At 47.8% G+C, this 8,544-nt stretch overlaps 1 protein-coding gene across 1 annotated transcript in view; it reads left to right on the forward strand.

Moving 5' to 3' along the window:
- Window positions 1–3,211: 3,211 nt before the first annotated feature.
- MYOT (myotilin) overlaps window positions 3,212–8,544 on the forward strand; it is a 114,641-nt gene continuing 109,308 nt past the window's right edge. The window contains exon 1 of the mRNA XM_015413785.1: window positions 3,212–3,274. The gene's annotated coding sequence lies outside the window, so the exon portion shown is untranslated. The remainder of the gene's footprint in view (window positions 3,275–8,544) is intronic.

Raw genomic sequence — 8,544 nt, forward strand, 5'->3', positions numbered from 1 at the left:
AGAAGATTTTTCCTAAGGTGTACTGGATGAAATGATCTAAAATGTAAATAGGAACTCCTATCAGTGTCAGGGGTTTGGTATACCACCATATCAAGAAACAGAATAAAATACTTGTCAGCTTCCTCAGTGAACTTGATATTTTCATTAATACAATTAATCCATTTCAAAAATGGTTCAAAATATTAAAAGTTACTAAGGATCACAAAGAGTTCATCTATATATCTCTTAAAGACTAACATATGTTCAAAAAAAGTGTTCCTCTCCTTATGACAGATGACTTCTGTTTCCAAATTAGCCACACGGCAGGGGAGAAAAGATGGCTGAAATGCGGCTAATCTGAGCCGCACCAAAGTTGAGATGCCGCGGCGGGATCCCACGGATCCCCCGAGCTGCGGCGCGGCGCTCCCCGGCACGATCAGGTGCCGGGGAGGAAGAGTCGGATGGGAGGGGGAGTCTGCCGAACTGCGCATGCTCGAGCATGCGCAGTACGGCCAGGGGGCGGGATGCGCCGGCACAAGGACACGCCGGCCGATCCCATGGCCCAGCTTGAGGTGCTCTACTGGAAAGAACCACCTAGGTAGTTAGTTCTTTTTTAGTGCGCGTTTTCGGCGGTAGGGACGGATCAGGGACGGGCAGGCAACGATTCCCAGATGTTGCCGTGGGATCGCGCCCGTTTGCTCCACCCCCGTTCCATCCCCCTCCCGGCCCAAAACGCCTCATATGAACAGGGACAGAGATTGGCTACACTGGGTGCAAAAAATTGTCCATGGCAACTCTCCTAGTCTGCGTGTCAAGTTTTAGAAGATGTTTTGGACAAGTGTGCTGATTCTAATCCACCTACATTTTTTCTTTTGGAATTAATAGATATTATTTTTGAAAATAATTATTTTAAATTTGAGGAAGATTTTTTTTCCTGCAGACTAGGGGAGTTGCCATGGGCAGTTGTTTTGCACCCAGTGTAGCCAATCTCTTTATGGCTAATTTGGAAACAGGGAGAGGAACCCTTTTTTCCCTAGAGCTTCCAGACTCTGTGGATCTACTACCTCACATACAGAAGAGTCTCGTTTCTCATCTATGAAATGGTGGGTATGTCTCTGCTATTTTGTTTTTGTTTGTTTGTTTTATTTTGTTTTTCTCTCCCCAACCCATCAGATTATCCAGTGTGGCCCCTTATTCACTGCTGGACAAAGACAGAGGCATAAAAAGTTGCCCCATTCTGTCAGATCTCCTGTTAAAAGTATACTACCCTCAAATCCTAGTAATTTTCAACAAAGGAAGAGTATTGTGATGTGTGGCACTAGTTGAAATATTTCATCCTTGATAGCAAGTCTCACAGATAACTGTGCTCATTTTCTTTTTTCCCTGGCAATTCCTTTTCCTCCCCACTGAAGGACTTGGCAGAACCTGACCCCACCTACATTTGGAATTAGAGTGATAAATTGCCGATTAAGAAGGTTTAACTTACCACCTCTCACCCCAGAAAAAGGACCTTCTAATAAATTATACTTACTTTGTAATATTGTTTTTCATTGTTTCTAGTTTTCATGCCTCCATTTTAATTCCTATACAACCACTGGTAACTCACTAACTACACGACTCAGCCAGGCTCAGCAGGGGCTGCCAGGGGAGGAAAAAACGTTGGGTAGGGTATATAGGAGAAAATGAGATCTCCCCTCTCAAGTCCTTTCAGGTCACCTGCTTGTGTATATGTATAATGGTTTCATTCTTCTAATTAGGTTGACATTTGTTATAAAAGGAGAGACATTCTTCTGTCAATTGTGTCCAGAATGCCTAAACAAAAATAGAATGATAGAAGGTACTTGTTACCAGAAACTTACTGGGTTCTTAGAACATTCAGGAAGAGGAGACATTTTCAGGAACTGCTTCATTTACCAGCTGTAGAAAGAACAGTGATGTTTTAACTAAGTAAACAGTATCAGAGCAACAGCATGGCTATACTTAGCAGCAAGCAACTTGTAGGTTATTAACACCCTTCATTCCATTGATATATTCATGCTGCCATCTAGCACATACTGCTACATATCACCGATCATCTAAACTGTTCAAGCAAAGGCAGGTGAGTGCTTTCTGCATCTCAGTGAAGGTGAAGCACTATCGCACACATGCTCTAAGTGCATCTCTACCATACCCAAGGGAGCTTTCACACATACTGGATAATGTACTTTCAATCCACTTTCAATGAAACAGCAAGATCTACTTGCAAATGACGCCATTGAAAGTGGACTGAACGTGCATTATTAAGTAAGTGTGAAAGCACCTTAATCTGGTTTCATAAGCATTCCTACTCAGAAATGTACAGCAGAAATGTAGGTCAGGACTTTATATGTAAAAGGGTATTTTTGACACTTTACTAAACTACAATTCATAGTTAAATGAGTATCAAACTTTTACAGGTCTGTAGTTCAGATATACCCTCACCTGCTGCCTCCAGACCCATAGCCAAGATGTCACACAATAGTTTTTTGTTAACAGCTGGGTAACAAGCACACATTCAGCAAGTGACATTTCTTCCAGTCAGCCTATCCATGCTGGGAAAAGTTTCATTTGCTTGATCTGCTCCTCCAGCAGCTGTCAAGAGTCACAGGAATTTTGCCAGAAACGTGTTACAACCCTGCCCTGCAGTGTGCTTTTAAAAAATATTTCTAAAGTATTTTGAATTAATAAAAGAAAGCAGTCCCAGAACTCAGCTTGCCAGTTATCTTCCCCAGAGTCTTCTCTGTGAATCAATATTTGCATTGTGTCCCATTAATAGAAGTCTCATGGGATGTTGTGTGCCCCCTTTGTGCCATGAAAAGCTTCAACTGCCGATTTCCTTATATTAAGTTTTTGTTAAAGGGGCAAGGCATTTTTTCACCAGGTTGTTGGAAAACCCTCCTCCCATCAATATAAGGACATAAGGAACTGCCAGTTTAATGTATGTGCCTTTAGCCTATTTTAACAGACAGCTTTTCCCAAGAAGATTATCTTCTTGAAGTTTCTATCCAGGCACTAGGTTTCGTATGATATGCCACAAAAACTCAGCATCTTAGCCAAAATGCATGTTATTGTATATTAAAAGCATACAGCTACTTTCTATAATAAACTAGACCAGCTGTCAGGCGTTGCTGAAATAGACTATCTGGCATTTCTGCTTACGACTCTCCTGACTTCATTGCTGCAGTGCAAGCAGCAAGCCTTTCCTCTCCTGATGATCACACAAGAAATATCTGTAGCTTACTTTCTAGCTTGGTTGAACAACAACTCTGCCTTTGAGGTAAGGTGTTTAGATTCATATAGCTTGTCTTTCCTTTATGAAGTCAACTCCTAATTCTCCATACTTTGACAGCTCCTTTTCAGGGTGACTAGATATTGGATAAAGCAAACATTCTTTAGCTATTAACTAACGAACCTCTTAATCAAGTCTTGCTTTTGTTCAAGATTACTCCTCCATGACTTGAAAGATGTGATTGTCTAAAAACGTATGTCAAGTTGTTCCTAAGTATACTTACTAAAATCTGTTTGGTATCCACATCTTATTAGGTTTACCACCAAACCTGGAGAAAAATGTTCTGACCCTTTAAAATAGATTTAATGGGATGTTATTTACCAGGTGGGGAGGGAAGGCGGCATGGTATAGCCTGATCTCATCAGATCTGGAAGCTAAGTGGGGTCGATACCAAGGAAGGCTCTGCAGAGGAAGGCCATGGCCAACCACCTCTGCTTCTCACTTGCCTCGAAAGCCCCTTGCTGGGGTCACCGTAAGTCAGCTGTGACTTGATAGCGCTTTATACACACACACACAAACACTTCCAGATGATGTTAATTACTTCCATACCATGGAGAGCTTCAGGTACTCATTTCCACACTTGACTTGACGCCTCTATTTCTCCAGGCTTATTGACAACCATACACCCATGTCTTCTGTAATTAACACATATGTAAAATCCACACCATTGATAGAGACTTGTTCTTTAAATGCCCACACTATGAGGTGGCACGTAGAGAGATTATCACTCCACTGATAGGAAAAAACCCTCAGGTCTGCCAGAAAAAACTAAACCTGAATTTCTTTTAATTGACAAACATCCCAAGATTACTCATCAAGTAGCCAGGTTCTGTAAGGTGATACTTAGGTCACGGAAAATGTTTAGTGGTTAGTTGTAAGTGTAACTTTTATGCTAGTCTCGGATGCATTTTACTTGGAAGCATTTTATTTTATATTTTAAAAAATTTATATTAGTTTTTAAATTTTCTGGAATGCTTTATCTTTAATACATACATACATACATATATATATATATATATGTAAGCATATCTGGTCTAAGGACTGTAATAGACTGTAATTCAACAACCCTCGGCTTTGGCCGTTGGGCCGGGGGACGGTTTTGCCGCCCAGAATAGAGAGGCAGGCCAGCAGTTTGGGTGTGAAGAAGCCCATACGGGGATTTGAGGGAGGAGGGGCCAGAGAGAATAAAAGGCTGGCCCCTCCTAGCCTCGTCAGCAGTCCCGGTTAGTTGTCGACGCGGAGGAGCTCGTCGGCGAGGTCGGGATTTTTAGGGCCTGCCTGCCGGTTGCACGCTGCAGAGCTCCTCTGCAGTCCAACGCATGGTTCTGGTTTGTGCTGGCTGCCCGGCAGCGTTAGGGGTGTGGCAGCGCAGCGAGCGAGGATCGGTGGAGGCCACTGGGCAGTTGGGCTGCCAAACAAGCATGCGCATCGCAGTGCAGCGGCAGCTCGAGGCCACGAGGGGTGGCTTGGCGGCGTTGGATCGAATCAAGGTGGCGCCTGTGCGGGGGCCGCCTCGCGACAATGGGTTTGCAGGCCGTTGGCCCAGCGTGGTATTTGATAGTGGGATGGTGAGGTCGGATGCTGGAAGGCCCTGCTGATTGCTTCGGGGGTGTTGAGGGAGCTTAGGTGTGTTGCGGCCATACACTGGGGAGCTGGGCAGGACGCCTACCTCAGGTGCTCGTTGAGGCCAGGGTTTTTCTGGCTTGAGCCCCAACCCACCAACCCCCCTCCCGCACGATAGCGAATTCCTGAGAACTCTGGGTGAGCGTGTTAGGGTTTTGGCTTCTGGGATCTGTGGTTTTTCGGAGGGCACGCAGTGGTTTTCATTTAGTGGCCATCTGGGGAGTGTAGGGGCCCAGTCATGTGGCACCCGGGGCAGCCATTTTGTGCAATGGGTCCGGGTGGCCATTTTGTCTTGCCAGGTGGTGCGGTTTCACTTTTGTTTTTTGAGCTTGAAAATTGTGAATAGTAGGATGTGGCCTGCTCTACTGGCAGTGAGTAGCCAGCAGGAACACTATGGCTCCCAAAAAAGGTACCGGTCGGTCAAAAGGGAAGCAGCCTGCCCCTAAGCCACCTCCAAAGCATCCAGCTCCGGCACCTTCTTCGTCTGATGACGAAGCTTATGGGGTCCAGCAGGCCATCTGGGACCGTTTGCAGGCAGTGGAGACGGCTGCAGGCTTGTCCACGCCATTATCAAGGCCTGTGGGTGGGGCAACGGGCAGAAAGGAGACGCGTTCTGCTGCCAATAAGAGATTTCAGGCCGAAGTGTTGACTTGTTTATCTCTTGTAGAAGGGCGTACTGTTGCAGCTGCAGCCAGGGAGGATGGGGCCTCTGGATCTCAGGATGGCAGAGGCCGTGGCTGGCCCTTCTTCTTTGTTGGCTGGTAAGTGCTGCACACACCACCCAGGATTCAATTGGCCCTGGGGCCGCCTGGCACAGGTAGGTTTGGTGGCTAATCTCAGCACAATGGCATGCGGTCATGGCTGCGGTGGTTCTGCCCCGCCCAGTGCCTCTCAAGTAGCTTTCAATACAACACCACTGCAGGGCAACACCCCTAGTACACCTTGGTGGGGAGGGCCCTCGCCCTGCGGCGTGTCTTATTCACAGGCCCCAGCTGCCACTCTCCCTTTTGGCAACCTGGCCCTACCGCTGGGTAATCATCCTCTCCCTGCCACCAGAGATAGGATTTGCAGGGGGGAATATGTAGATGTTTTTAGCCTTTTGTACAGGGAACTTGAAAAAAAGGAGAAGGAGGATCTCGAGGACCGTGATAAAGAGAAGTATAAGAGGATGAAAGTCGATAAAACCTGGGCCAATTGGGTGGCAGGATTTGTAGTATATGCAGGGGTGCTATCCAAGGCTCAGCCTCCTTGTTTCAGTATTTTGATATTGTTTACAAGGGATACACAGGCTTCACTGGCCCCACCTGGCTCCAGTATGACAAGGAGTTCAGGATGCTCACTGCTATGAACACTTCGTTAAGATGGGATCAGATCCACCCTCATCTCTGGTTGCAAGTCATGGTGTCCTCTAGACCAAATACTGGGGATAGATCCCATAGTGGACATTTGGTGGAGCGTTTGTCTGCCCCATTTAGTCCCTGCCTTCAGGCGGGGCGGGTGGTTCAACACCGCCAGATTTGCTGGGAATTTCGGGCCCAGGGAGTGTGTAATCGGAAGGCTTGCCCATATAGGCATGAGTGACCCCTCTGCGCCAGCCCGCACCCCTTCTCTGCTTGCTTCCGGGGAAAATCCCGATGGGGGCGACGGCGACCGGAGGGGGGCAGTCCCAGCCAGGCTCCTGGAAAGGGGGCCAACGCCCATACATTTGAAAGTGCTTGAGGGTTTGTTACGGGGTTATCCTAGGCAAGTGGACAATTTATATTTGTTGAATGGTTTTTCACAGGGTTTCCATATTTCTTTCCAAGGGGTGAGGGCTCCATTTATGGTGAATAACCTCAAATCTTTATGGGGTTTGGAGCATGAGGTCAAGAAAAAGATTGATAAGGAATTGAGGGAAGGTAGGGTCCTGGGGCCTTTCCCTTCCCCCCCTTGCCCTAACCTTCAGGTTTCCCCTCTAGGTATTGTGCCCAAGAAAGCACCCAGGGAGTTCAGGCTTATACATCACCTGTCATATCCAAAGGGGGGCTCTGTTAATGATGCCATCCCGGAGGAATTGTGCTCAGTTAGGTACACGTCATTTGATCAAGCTGTGCACATTGTACACCGCTGTGGCAGGGGTGTTGAAATGGCAAAATGCGACATCAAGTCGGCATTTTGCCTCCTACCTGTGCACCCGGATGACTTCGAGCTCCTTGGTTTTTGCTTTGAGGGTCAGTTTTACTTAGACAGGGCCTTGCCCATGGGCTGCTCAGTTTCTTGCGCCACTTTCAAGCATTTTAGTTCATTTTTTGAGTGGGGGGTTTGCATGCGCTCGGGTTTAGGCTGGTTAGTGCATTATTTAGATGATTTTTTGTTTGTAGGCCAACGTGGGTCTGGGCAGTGTGAGCAGTTAATGCATTCCTTTTTTACACCGGCTGATGAGTTAGGCGTGCCTTTAGTGCACGAGAAGACTGAGGGTCCTGCTCAGGGGCTTACCTTCCTGGGGGTGGAACTAGATTCAGTGGCCCAGACTTCCCAGCTGCCCGCTAAGAAATTGGAGAAGCTGTGTGGTCGTATTCGGGATTTTTTGGGCAAGCGAAAGGCCACTTTGCGGGAGCTGCAGCAACTGGTGGGTCATCTGAATTTCGCGTGTAAGGTGGTGGCACCTGGCCGTGCCTTTTTGCACAGGCTGTGTGCGGCAATGGCTGGGCTGTGGCTCCCACACCATAGGGTCCGGATTACGGCTGATATCCATCAAGATTTGGAGATGTGGCTGGAGTGTCTTACTTCTTTCAATGGCATTTCCTTTTGGAGGGATGATCTCCGATTGGAGGCGGAACTCCAGGTTCACTCCGACGCGGCAGGCTCAGTGGGTTTCGGGGTATACTTCTGGGGGCACTGGTGTGCCGAGCCTTGGCCTGTGGACTGACAGCCAACCTGACCTTCCTGGAATTTTTTCCTATTTTGGCAGCGGTCTACCTGTGGGGGGGGAGTTGGCTAACCACACGGTACATTTTTGGTCCGATAACCTCGCGGTTGTGCAAATCATCAATTCCCTTTCATCCAGGTCTTCCCGTGTCATGCAATTGGTCAGGGCCTTTACACTTCGTTGCCTTCAGCTAAACATATTGTTTTTCGCCAGGCACGTACCAGGGGTGGACAATGGGGTGGCTGACGCTCTCTCTCGTAAACAGATGGAGAGGTTTCGTCAGCTGGCCCCAGACGCCGACTTGTAACCGGTGCGGATGCCCACAAGGCTGTGGTTGGCTGGAGGGCAGAAGTGCGCAGGGCAATAGGACTAGCCATAGCACCAAACACCAAGGGAGCTTATGACCGTGCAGTCATGCAGTTTACGGAATTTAGATGGGAGGTAGGGTATCCGGACGCATGGCCCATCCCACTGAACCATCTATTACATTTTTGTGTGGCGGCAAAAGGTAAGGGTATGGCAGTGAGCTCGATCAGAGGTTTGTTATCTGCATTGGCTTATACTAGCCGGGCGCGCGGATTGGAGGACCAGATCAGGGACTTTCAAACACGTAAGATGTTGGACGGTTGGGCATGTGAGGCAGGACATCAGGGGGACCCCAGGCAACCCATTTCTCCCAAAGTGCTGCACGGCCTGCAGGCGGTGTGGAGGGATGTTTGCTCTTCCG

The sequence above is a fragment of the Gekko japonicus genome, unplaced genomic scaffold (assembly GCF_001447785.1).
Source record: "Gekko japonicus isolate JY-2015 unplaced genomic scaffold, Gekko_japonicus_V1.1 scaffold863, whole genome shotgun sequence".
Lineage (NCBI taxonomy): Eukaryota > Metazoa > Chordata > Lepidosauria > Squamata > Gekkonidae > Gekko > Gekko japonicus.